This window comes from Bombus affinis, chromosome 18 (assembly GCF_024516045.1).
Source record: "Bombus affinis isolate iyBomAffi1 chromosome 18, iyBomAffi1.2, whole genome shotgun sequence".
Taxonomy (NCBI): Eukaryota; Metazoa; Arthropoda; class Insecta; order Hymenoptera; family Apidae; genus Bombus; species Bombus affinis.
In genome coordinates, this window is record NC_066361.1 from 2440934 (window position 1) to 2454274 (window position 13341).

Here is a 13341-nt window from a genome sequence, read left to right on the forward strand (position 1 = left end):
TATGGTAATAGTATATGTCGTTATACGTTATAACGTAACAATATATAACGTTATACGTTATATGATAATACTATATAACGATATACGTTATTACGTAATAGTATATATCGTTATACGTTATAACGTAACACTATATAACGTTATACGTTATATGGTAATTCTATATAACGTTATACGTTATTACGTAATAGTATATATCGTTTTACGTTATATGGTAATAGTATATATCGTTATACGCTATAACGTAACAATATATAACGTTATACGTTATATGGTGATAGTATATATCGTTATACGTTATAACGTAACAATATATAACGTTATACGTTATATGGTAATACTATATAACGATATACGTTATTACGTAATAGTATATATCGTTATACGTTATAACGTAACAGTATATAACGTTATACGTTATATGGTAATAGTATATATCGTTATACGTTATACCGTAACAATATATAACGTTATACGTTATGTGGTAATAGTATATATCGTTATACGTTATAACGTAACAATATATAACGTTATACGTTATATGGAAATACTATATAACGATATACGTTATTACGTAATAGTATATATCGTTATACGTTATAACGTAACACTATATACGTTATACGTTATATGGTAATACTATATCGTTATACGTTATACGTAACTACAATATATAACGTTATACGTTATATGGTAATACTATATAACGATATACGTTATTACGTAATAGTCTATATCGTTATACGTTTTAACGTAACAATATATAACGTTATACGTTATATGGTAATACTATATAACGATATACGTTATTACGTAATAGTATATATCGTTATACGTTATAACGTAACACTATATAACGTTATACGTTATATGGTAATTCCATATAACGTTATACGTTATTACGTATTAGTATACATCGTTTTACGTTATATGGTAATGCTATATAACGTTATACGTTATAACGTAACACTATATAACGTTATACGTTATATGGTAATTCCATATAACGTTATACGTTATTACGTATTAGTATATATCGTTTTACGTTATATGGTAATGCTATATAACGTTATACGTTATAACGTAACACTATATAACGTTATACGTTATATGGTAATAGTATATATCGTTATACGTTATAACGCAACACTATATAATGTTATACGTTATATGGTAATTCTATATAACGTTATACGTTATTACGTAATAGTATATACCTTTTTACGTTATATGGTAATGCTATATAACGTTATACGTTATAACGTAACACTATATAACGTTATACGTTATATGGTAATAGTATATATCGTTATACGTTATAACGTAACAATATATAACGTTATACGTTATATGGTAATAATATATAACGATATACGTTATTACGTAATAGTATATATCGTTATATGTTATAACGTAACGCTATATAACGTTATACGTTATAACGTAATAGTATATATCGTTATACGTTATAACGTAACACTATATAACGTTATACGTTATATGGTAATACTATATATCGTTATACGTTATAACGTAACAATATATAACGTTATACGTTATATAGTAATACTATATAACGATATGCGTTATTACGTAATAGTATATATCGTTATACGTTATAACGTAACACTATATAACGTTATACGTTATATGGTAATTCTATATAACGTTATGCCTTATTACGTTATAGTATATAACGTTATACGTTATATGGTAATACTATATATCGTTATACGTTATAACATAACAATATATAACGTTATACGTTATATGGTAATACTATTTAACGATATACGTTATTACGTAATAGTATATATCGTTATACGTTATAACGTAACACTATATATCGTTTTACGATATATGGTAATGCTACATAACGTTATACGTTATAACGTAACAATATATAACGTTATACGTTATATGGTAATACTATATAACGATATACGTTATTACGTAATAGTATATATCGTTATATGTTATAACGTAACGCTATATAACGTTATACGTTATAACGTAATAGTATATATCGTTATACGTTATAACGTAACACTATATAACGTTATACGTTATATGGTAATACTATATATCGTTATACGTTATAACGTAACAATATATAACGTTATACGTTATATAGTAATACTATATAACGATATGCGTTATTACGTAATAGTATATATCGTTATACGTTATAACGTAACACTATATAACGTTATACGTTATATGGTAATTCTATATAACGTTATGCGTTATTACGTTATAGTATATAACGTTATACGTTATATGGTAATACTATATATCGTTATACGTTATAACATAACAATATATAACGTTATACGTTATATGGTAATACTATTTAACGATATACGTTATTACGTAATAGTATATATCGTTATACGTTATAACGTAACACCATATATCGTTTTACGATATATGGTAATGCTACATAACGTTATACGTTATATGGTAATACTATATAACGATATACGTTATTACGTAATAGTATATATCGTTATACGTTATACCGTAACAATATATAACGTTATACGTTATATGGTAATAGTATATATCGTTATACGTTATAACGTAACAATATATAACGTTATACGTTATATGGTAATACTATTTAACGATATGCGTTATTACGTAATAGTATATATCGTTATACGTTATAACGTAACACTATATAACGTTATACGTTATATGGTAATTCTATATAACGTTATGCGTTATTACGTTATAGTATATAACGTTATACGTTATATGGTAATACTATATATCGTTATACGTTATAACATAACAATATATAACGTTATACGTTATATGGTAATACTATTTAACGATATACGTTATTACGTAATAGTATATATCGTTATACGTTATAACGTAACACTATATATCGTTTTACGATATATGGTAATGCTACATAACGTTATACGTTATAACGTAACACTATATAACGTTATACGTTATATGGTAATACTATATATCGTTATACGTTATAACGTAACAATATATAACGTTATACGTTATATGGTAATACTATATAACGATATACGTTATTACGTAATAGTATATATCGTTATACGTTATACCGTAACAATATATAACGTTATACGTTATATGGTAATAGTATACATCGTTATACGTTATAACGTAACAATATATAACGTTATACGTTATATGGAAATACTATATAACGATATACGTTATTACGTAATAGTATATATCGTTATACGTTATAACGTAACACTATATAACGTTACACGTTATATGGTAATACTATATATCGTTACACGTTATAACGTAACAATATATAACGTTATACGTTATATGGTAATACTATATAACGATATACGTTATTACGTAATAGTATATATCGTTATACGTTTTAACGTAACAATATATAACGTTATACGTTATATGGTAATACTATATAACGATATACGTTATTACGTAATAGTATATATCGTTATACGTTATAACGTAACACTATATAACGTTATACGTTATATGGTAATTCCATATAACGTTATACGTTATTACGTATGAGTATATGTCGTTTTACGTTATATGGTAATGCTATATAACGTTATACGTTATAACGTAACACTATATAACGTTATACGTTATATAGTAATACTATATAACGATATGCGTTATTACGTAATAGTATATATCGTTATACGTTATAACGTAACACTATATAACGTTATACGTTATATGGTAATTCTATATAACGTTATGCGTTATTACGTTATAGTATATAACGTTATACGTTATATGGTAATACTATATATCGTCATACGTTATAACGTAACAATATATAGCGCTATACGTTATGTGGTAATACTATATAACGATATACGATATTACGTAATAGTATATATCGTTATACGTTATTACGTAATAGTATATAATGTTATACTTTATATGGTAATACTATATAACGTTATACGTTATATGGTAATACTATATAACAATATACGTTATTACGTAATAGTATATATCGTTTTACGTTATATGGTAATACTATATATCGTTATACGTTATAACGTAACAATATATAACGTTATACGTTATATGGTAATACTATTTAACGATATACGTTATAACGTAATAGTATATATCGTTATACGTTATAACATAACACTATATATCGTTTTACGATATATGGTAATGCTACATAACGTTATACGTTATAACGTAACACTATATAACGTTATACGTTATATGGTAATACTATATATCGTTATACGTTATAACGTAACAATATATAACGTTATACGTTATATAGTAATACTATATAACGATATGCGTTATTACGTAATGCTATATAACGTTATACGTTATAACGTAACACTATATAACGTTATACGTTATATGGTAATAGTATATATCGTTATACGTTATAACGTAACAATATATAACGTTATACGTTATATGGTAATAATATATAACGATATACGTTATTACGTAATAGTATATATCGTTATATGTTATAACGTAACACTATATAACGTTATACGTTATAACGTAATAGTATATATCGTTATACGTTATAACGTAACACTATATATCGTTTTACGATATATGGTAATGCTACATAACGTTATACGTTATAACGTAACACTATATAACGTTATACGTTATATGGTAATACTATATATCGTTATACGTTATAACGTAACAATATATAACGTTATACGTTATATGGTAATACTATATAACGATATACGTTATTACGTAATAGTATATATCGTTATACGTTATAACGTAACACTATATAACGTTATACGTTATATGGTAATAGTATATATCGTTATACGCAATAACGTAACAATATATAACGTTATACGTTATATGGTAATAGTATATATCGTTATACGTTATAACGTATCAATATATAACGTTACACGTTATATGGTAATACTATATAACGATATACGTTATTACGTAATAGTATATATCGTTATTCGTTATAACGTAACAGTATATAACGTTATACGTTATATGGTAATAGTATATATCGCTATACGTTATAACGTAACAATATATAACGTTATACGTTATATGGTAATAGTATATATCCTTATACGTTATAACGTAACAATATATAACGTTATACGTTAGATGGAAATACTATATAACGATATACGTTATTACGTAATAGTATATATCGTTATACGTTATAACGTAACACTATATAACGTTATACGTTATATGGTAATACTATATATCGTTATACGTTATAACGTAACAAAATATAACGTTATACGTTATATGGTAATCGTATATAACGATATACGTTATTACGTAATAGTATATATCGTTATACGTTTTAACGTAACAATACTATAACGTTATACGTTATATGGTAATAGTATATATCGTTATACGTTATAGCGTAACAATATATAACGTTATACGTTATATGGTAATACTACATAACGATATACGTTATTACGTAATAGTATATATCGTTCTACGTTATAACGTAACAGTATATAACGTTATACGTTATATGGTAATAGTATATATCGTTATACGTTATAACGTAACACTATATAACGTTATACGTTATATGGTAATAGTATATGTCGTTATACGTTATAACGTAACAATATATAACGTTATACGTTATATGATAATACTATATAACGATATACGTTATTACGTAATAGTATATATCGTTATACGTTATAACGTAACACTATATAACGTTATACGTTATATGGTAATTCTATATAACGTTATATGTTATTACGTAATAGTATATATCGTTTTACGTTATATGGTAATAGTATATATCGTTATACGCTATAACGTAACAATATATAACGTTATACGTTATATGGTGATAGTATATATCGTTATACGTTATAACGTAACAATATATAACGTTATACGTTATATGGTAATACTATATAACGATATACGTTATTACGTAATAGTATATATCGTTATACGTTATAACGTAACAGTATATAACGTTATACGTTATATGGTAATAGTATATATCGTTATACGTTATATGGTAATAGTATATATCGTTATACGTTATAACGTAACACTATATAATGTTATACGTTATATGGTAATTCTATATAACGTTATACGTTATTACGTAATAGTATATACCTTTTTACGTTATATGGTAATGCTATATAACGTTATACGTTATAACGTAACACTATATAACGTTATACGTTATATGGTAATAGTATATATCGTTATACGTTATAACGTAACAATATATAACGTTATACGTTATATGGTAATACTATATAACGATATACGTTATTACGTAATAGTATATATCGTTATACGTTATAACGTAACAGTATATAACGTTATACGTTATATGGTAATGCTATATAACGTTATACGTTATAACGTAACACTATATAACGTTATACGTTATATGGTAATAGTATATATCGTTATACGTTATAACGTAACACTATATAATGTTATACGTTATATGGTAATTCTATATAACGTTATACGTTATTACGTAATAGTATATACCTTTTTACGTTATATGGTAATGCTATATAACGTTATACGTTATAACGTAACACTATATAACGTTATACGTTATATGGTAATAGTATATATCGTTATACGTTATAACGTAACAATATATAACGTTATACGTTATATGGTAATACTATATAACGATATACGTTATTACGTTATAGTATATATCGTTATACGTTTTAACGTAACAATATATAACGTTATACGTTGTATGGTAATACTATATATCGTTATACGTTATAACGTAACAATATATAACGTTATACGTTATATGGTAATACTATATAACGATATACGTTATTACGTAATAGTATATATCGTTATACGTTATAACGTAACAGTATATAACGTTATACGTTATATGGTAATAGTATATATCGTTATACGTTATACCGTAACAATATATAACGTTATACGTTATGTGGTAATAGTATATATCGTTATACGTTATAACGTAACAATATATAACGTTATACGTTATATGGAAATACTATATAACGATATACGTTATTACGTAATAGTATATATCGTTATACGTTATAACGTAACACTATATAACGTTATACGTTATATGGTAATACTATATATCGTTATACGTTATAACGTTATAACGTAACAATATATAACGTTATACGTTAATATGGTAATACTATATAAACGACTATACGTTATTACGTAATAGTATATATCGTTATACGTTATAACGTAACAGTATATAACGTTATACGTTATATGGTAATAGTATATATCGTTACACGTTATAACGTAACACTATATAACGTTATACGTTATATGGTAATAGTATATGTCGTTATACGTTATAACGTAACAATATATAACGTTATACGTTATATGATAATACTATATAACGATATACGTTATTACGTAATAGTATATATCGTTATACGTTATAACGTAACACTATATAACGTTATACGTTATATGCGGTAATTCTATATAACGTTATAATTTATTACGTAATAGTATATATCGTTTACGTTATATGGTAATAGTATATATCGTTATACGCTATAAACGTAACATATATAACGTTATACGTTATATGGTGATAGTATATATCGTTATACGCTTAAACGTAACAATATATAACGTTATACGTTATATGGTAATACTATATAACGATATACGTTATTACGTAATAGTATATATCCGTTATACGTTATAACGTAACAGTATATAACGTTATACGTTATATGGTATAGTATATATCGTTATACGTTATACCGTAACAATATATAACGTTATACGTTATGTGGTAATAGTATATATCGTTATACGTTATAACGTAACAATATATAACGTTATACGTTATATGGAAATACTATATAACGATATACGTTATTACGTAATAGTATATATCGTTATACGTTATAACGTAACACTATATAACGTTATACGTTATATGGTAATACTATATATCGTTATACGTTATAACGTAACAATATATAGCGTTATACGTTATATGGTTAATACTATATAACGATATACGTTAATTACGTAATAGTATATATCGTTATACGTTTTAACGTAACAATATATAACGTTATACGTTTATATGGTAAGTACTATATAACGATATACGTTATTACGTAATAGTATATATCGTTATACGTTATAACCGTAACACTATATAAACGTTATACGTTATATGGTAATTCCATATAACGTTATACGTTATTACGTATTAGTATACATCGTTTTACGTTATATGGTAATGCTATATAACGTTTATACGTTATAACGTAACACTATATAACGTTATACGTTATATGGTAATTCCATATAACGTTATACGTATTACGTATTAGTATATATCGTTTTACGTTATATGGTAATGCTATATAACGTTATACGTTATAACGTAACACTATATAACGTTATACGTTATATGGTAATAGTATATAATCGTTATACGTTATAACGTAACACTATATAATGTTATACGTTATATGGTAATTCTATATAACGTTATACGTTAATTACGTAATAGTATATACCTTTTTACGTTATATGGTAATGCTATATAACGTTATACGTTATAACGTAACACTATTTAACGTTATACGTTATATGGTAATAGTATATATCGTTATACGTTATAACGTAACAATATATAACGTTATACGTTATATGGTAATAATATATAACGATATACGTTATTACGTAATAGTATATATCGTTATATGTTATAACGTAACGCTATATAACGTTATACGTTATAACGTAATAGTATATATCGTTTTAACGTTATAACGTAACACTATATAACGTTATACGGTTATATGGTAATACTATATATCGTTATACGTTATAACGTAACAATATATAACGTTATACGTTATATAGTAATACTATATAACGATATGCGTTATTACGTAATAGTATATATCGTTATACGTTATAACGTAACACTATATAACGTTATACGTTATATGGTAATTCTATATATCGTTATACGTTATAACGTAACAATATATAACGTTATACGTTATATGGTAAATACTATATAACGATATACGTTATTACGTAATAGTAGTATATCGTTATACGTTATAACGTAACACTATATAACGTTATACGTTATATGGAAATACTATATAACGATATACGTTATTACGTAATAGTATATATCGTTATACGTTATAACGTAACACTATATAACGTTATACGTTATATGGTAATTCTATATAACGTTATACGTTATTACGTAATAGTATATATCGTTTTACGTTATATGGTAATAGTATATATCGTTATACGCTATAACGTAACAATATATAACGTTATACGTTATATGGTGATAGTATATATCGTTATACGTTTATAACGTAACAATATATAACGTTATACGTTATATGGTAATACTATATACGATATACGTTATTACGTAATAGTATATATCGTTATACGTTATAACGTAACAGTATATAACGTTATACGTTATATGGTAATAGTATATATCGTTATACGTTATAACGTAACACTATATAACGTTATACGTTATATGGTAATAGTATATGTCGTTATACGTTATAACGTAAGCAATATATAACGGTTATACGTTATATGATAATACTATATAACGATATACGTTATTACGTAATAGTATATATCGTTATACGTTATAACGTAACACTATATAACGTTATACGTTATATGGTAATTCTATATAACGTTATACGTTATTACGTAATAGTATATATCGTTTTACGTTATATGGTAATAGTATATATCGTTATACGCTATAACGTAACAATATAACGTTATACGTTATATGGTGATAGTATATATCGTTATACGTTATAACGTAACAATATATAACGTTATACGTTATATGGTAATACTATATAACGATATACGTTATTACGTAATAGTATATATCGTTATACGTTATAACGTAACAGTATATAACGTTATACGTTATATGGTAATAGTATATATCGTTATACGTATTACCGTAACAATATATAACGTTATACGTTATGTGGTAATAGTATATATCGTTATACGTTATAACGTAACAATATATAACGTTATACGTTATATGGAAATACTATATAACGATATACGTTATTACGTAATAGTATATATCGTTATACGTTATAACGTAACACTATATAACGTTATACGTTATATGGTAATTCCATATAACGTTATACGTTATTACGTATGAGTATATATCGTTTTACGTTATATGGTAATGCTATATAACGTTATACGTTATAACGTAACACTATATAACGTTATACGTTATATAGTAATACTATATAACGATATACGTTATTACGTAATAGTATATATCGTTATACGTTATAACGTAAACACTATATATCGTTTTACGATATATGGTAATGCTACATAACGTTATACGTTATAACGTAACAATATATAACGTTATACGTTATATGGTAATACTATATAACGATATACGTTATTACGTAATAGTATATATCGTTATACGTTATACCGTAACAATATATAACGTTATACGTTATATGGTAATAGTAATATATCGTTATACGTTATAACCGTAACAATATAAACGTTATACGTTATATGGAAATACTATTTAACGATATACGTTATTACGTAATAGTATATATCGTTATACGTTATAACGTAACACTATATATCGTTTTTACGATATATGGTAATGCTACATAACGTTATACGTTATAACGTAACACTATATAACGTTATACGTTATATGGTAATACTATATGATCGTTATACGTTATAACGTAACAATATATAACGTTATACGTTATATGGTAATACTATATAACGATATGCGTTATTACGTAATAGTGTATATCGTTATACGTTATAACGTAACACTATATAACGTTATACGTTATATGGTAATTCTATATAACGTTATGCGTTATTACGTTATAGTATATAACGTTATACGTTTATATGGTAATACTATATATCGTTATACGTTATAACATAACAATATATAACGTTATACGTTATATGGTAATACTATTTAACGATATACGTTATTACGTAATAGTATATATCGATTATACGTTATAACGTAACACTATATATCGTTTTACGATATATGGTAATTGCTACATAACGTTATACGTTATAACGTAACACTATATAACGTTATACGTTATATGGTAATACTATATATCGTTATACGTTATAACGTAACAATATATAACGTTATACGTTATATGGTAATACTATATAACGATATACGTTATTACGTAATAGTATATATCGTTATACGGTTTACCCGTAACAATATATAACGTTATACGTTTATATGGTAATAGTATATATCGTTATACGTTATAACGTAACAATATATAACGTTATACGTTATATGGAAATACTATATAACGATATACGTTATTACGTAATAGTATATATCGTTATACGTTATAACGTAACACTATATAACGTTACACGTTATATGGAATACTATATATCGTTATACGTTATAACGTAACAATATATAACGTTATACGTTATATGGTAATACTATATAACGATATACGTTATTACGTAATACTATATATCGTTATACGTTTTAACGTAACAATATATAACGTTATACGTTATATGGTAATACTATATAACGATATACGTTATTACGTAATAGTATATATCGTTATACGTTATAACGTAACACTATATAACGTTATACGTTATATGGTAATTCCATATAACGTTATACGTTATTACGTATGAGTATATATCGTTTTACGTTATATGGTAATGCTATATAACGTTATACGTTATAACGTAACACTATATAACGTTATACGTTATATAGTAATACTATACAACGATATGCGTTATTACGTAATAGTATATATCGTTATACGTTATAACGTAACACTATATAACGTTATACGTTATATGGTAATTCTATATAACGTTATGCGTTATTACGTTATAGTATATAACGTTATACGTTATATGGTAATACTATATATCGTCATACGTTATAACGTAACAATATATAGCGCTATACGTTATGTGGTAATACTATATAACGATATACGATATTACGTAATAGTATATATCGTTATACGTTATTACGTAATAGTATATAATGTTATACTTTATATGGTAATACTATATAACGTTATACGTTATATGGTAATACTATATAACAATATACGTTATTACGTAATAGTATATATCGTTTTACGTTATATGGTAATACTATATATCGTTATACGTTATAACGTAACAATATATAACGTTATACGTTATATGGTAATACTATTTAACGATATACGTTATAACGTAATAGTATATATCGTTATACGTTATAACGTAACACTATATAACGTTATACGTTATATGGTAATACTATATATCGTTATACGTTATAACGTAACAATATATAACGTTATACGTTATATAGTAATACTATATAACGATATGCGTTATTACGTAATGCTATATAACGTTATACGTTATAACGTAACACTATATAACGTTATACGTTATATGGTAATAGTATATATCGTTATACGTTATAACGTAACAATATATAACGTTATACGTTATATGGTAATAATATATAACGATATACGTTATTACGTAATAGTATATATCGTTATATGTTATAACGTAACACTATATAACGTTATACGTTATAACGTAATAGTATATATCGTTATACGTTATAACGTAACACTATATATCGTTTTACGATATATGGTAATGCTACATAACGTTATACGTTATAACGTAACACTATATAACGTTATACGTTATATGGTAATACTATATATCGTTATACGTTATAACGTAACAATATATAACGTTATACGTTATATGGTAATACTATATAACGATATACGTTATTACGTAATAGTATATATCGTTATACGTTATAACGTAACACTATATAAGGTTATACGTTATATGGTAATAGTATATATCGTTATACGCAATAACGTAACAATATATAACGTTATACGTTATATGGTAATAGTATATATCGTTATACGTTATAACGTATCAATATATAACGTTACACGTTATATGGTAATACTATATAACGATATACGTTATTACGTAATAGTATATATCGTTATACGTTATAACGTAACAGTATATAACGTTATACGTTATATGGTAATAGTATATATCGCTATACGTTATAACGTAACAATATATAACGTTATACGTTATATGGTAATAGTATATATCCTTATACGTTATAACGTAACAATATATAACGTTATACGTTAGATGGAAATACTATATAACGATATACGTTATTACGTAATAGTATATATC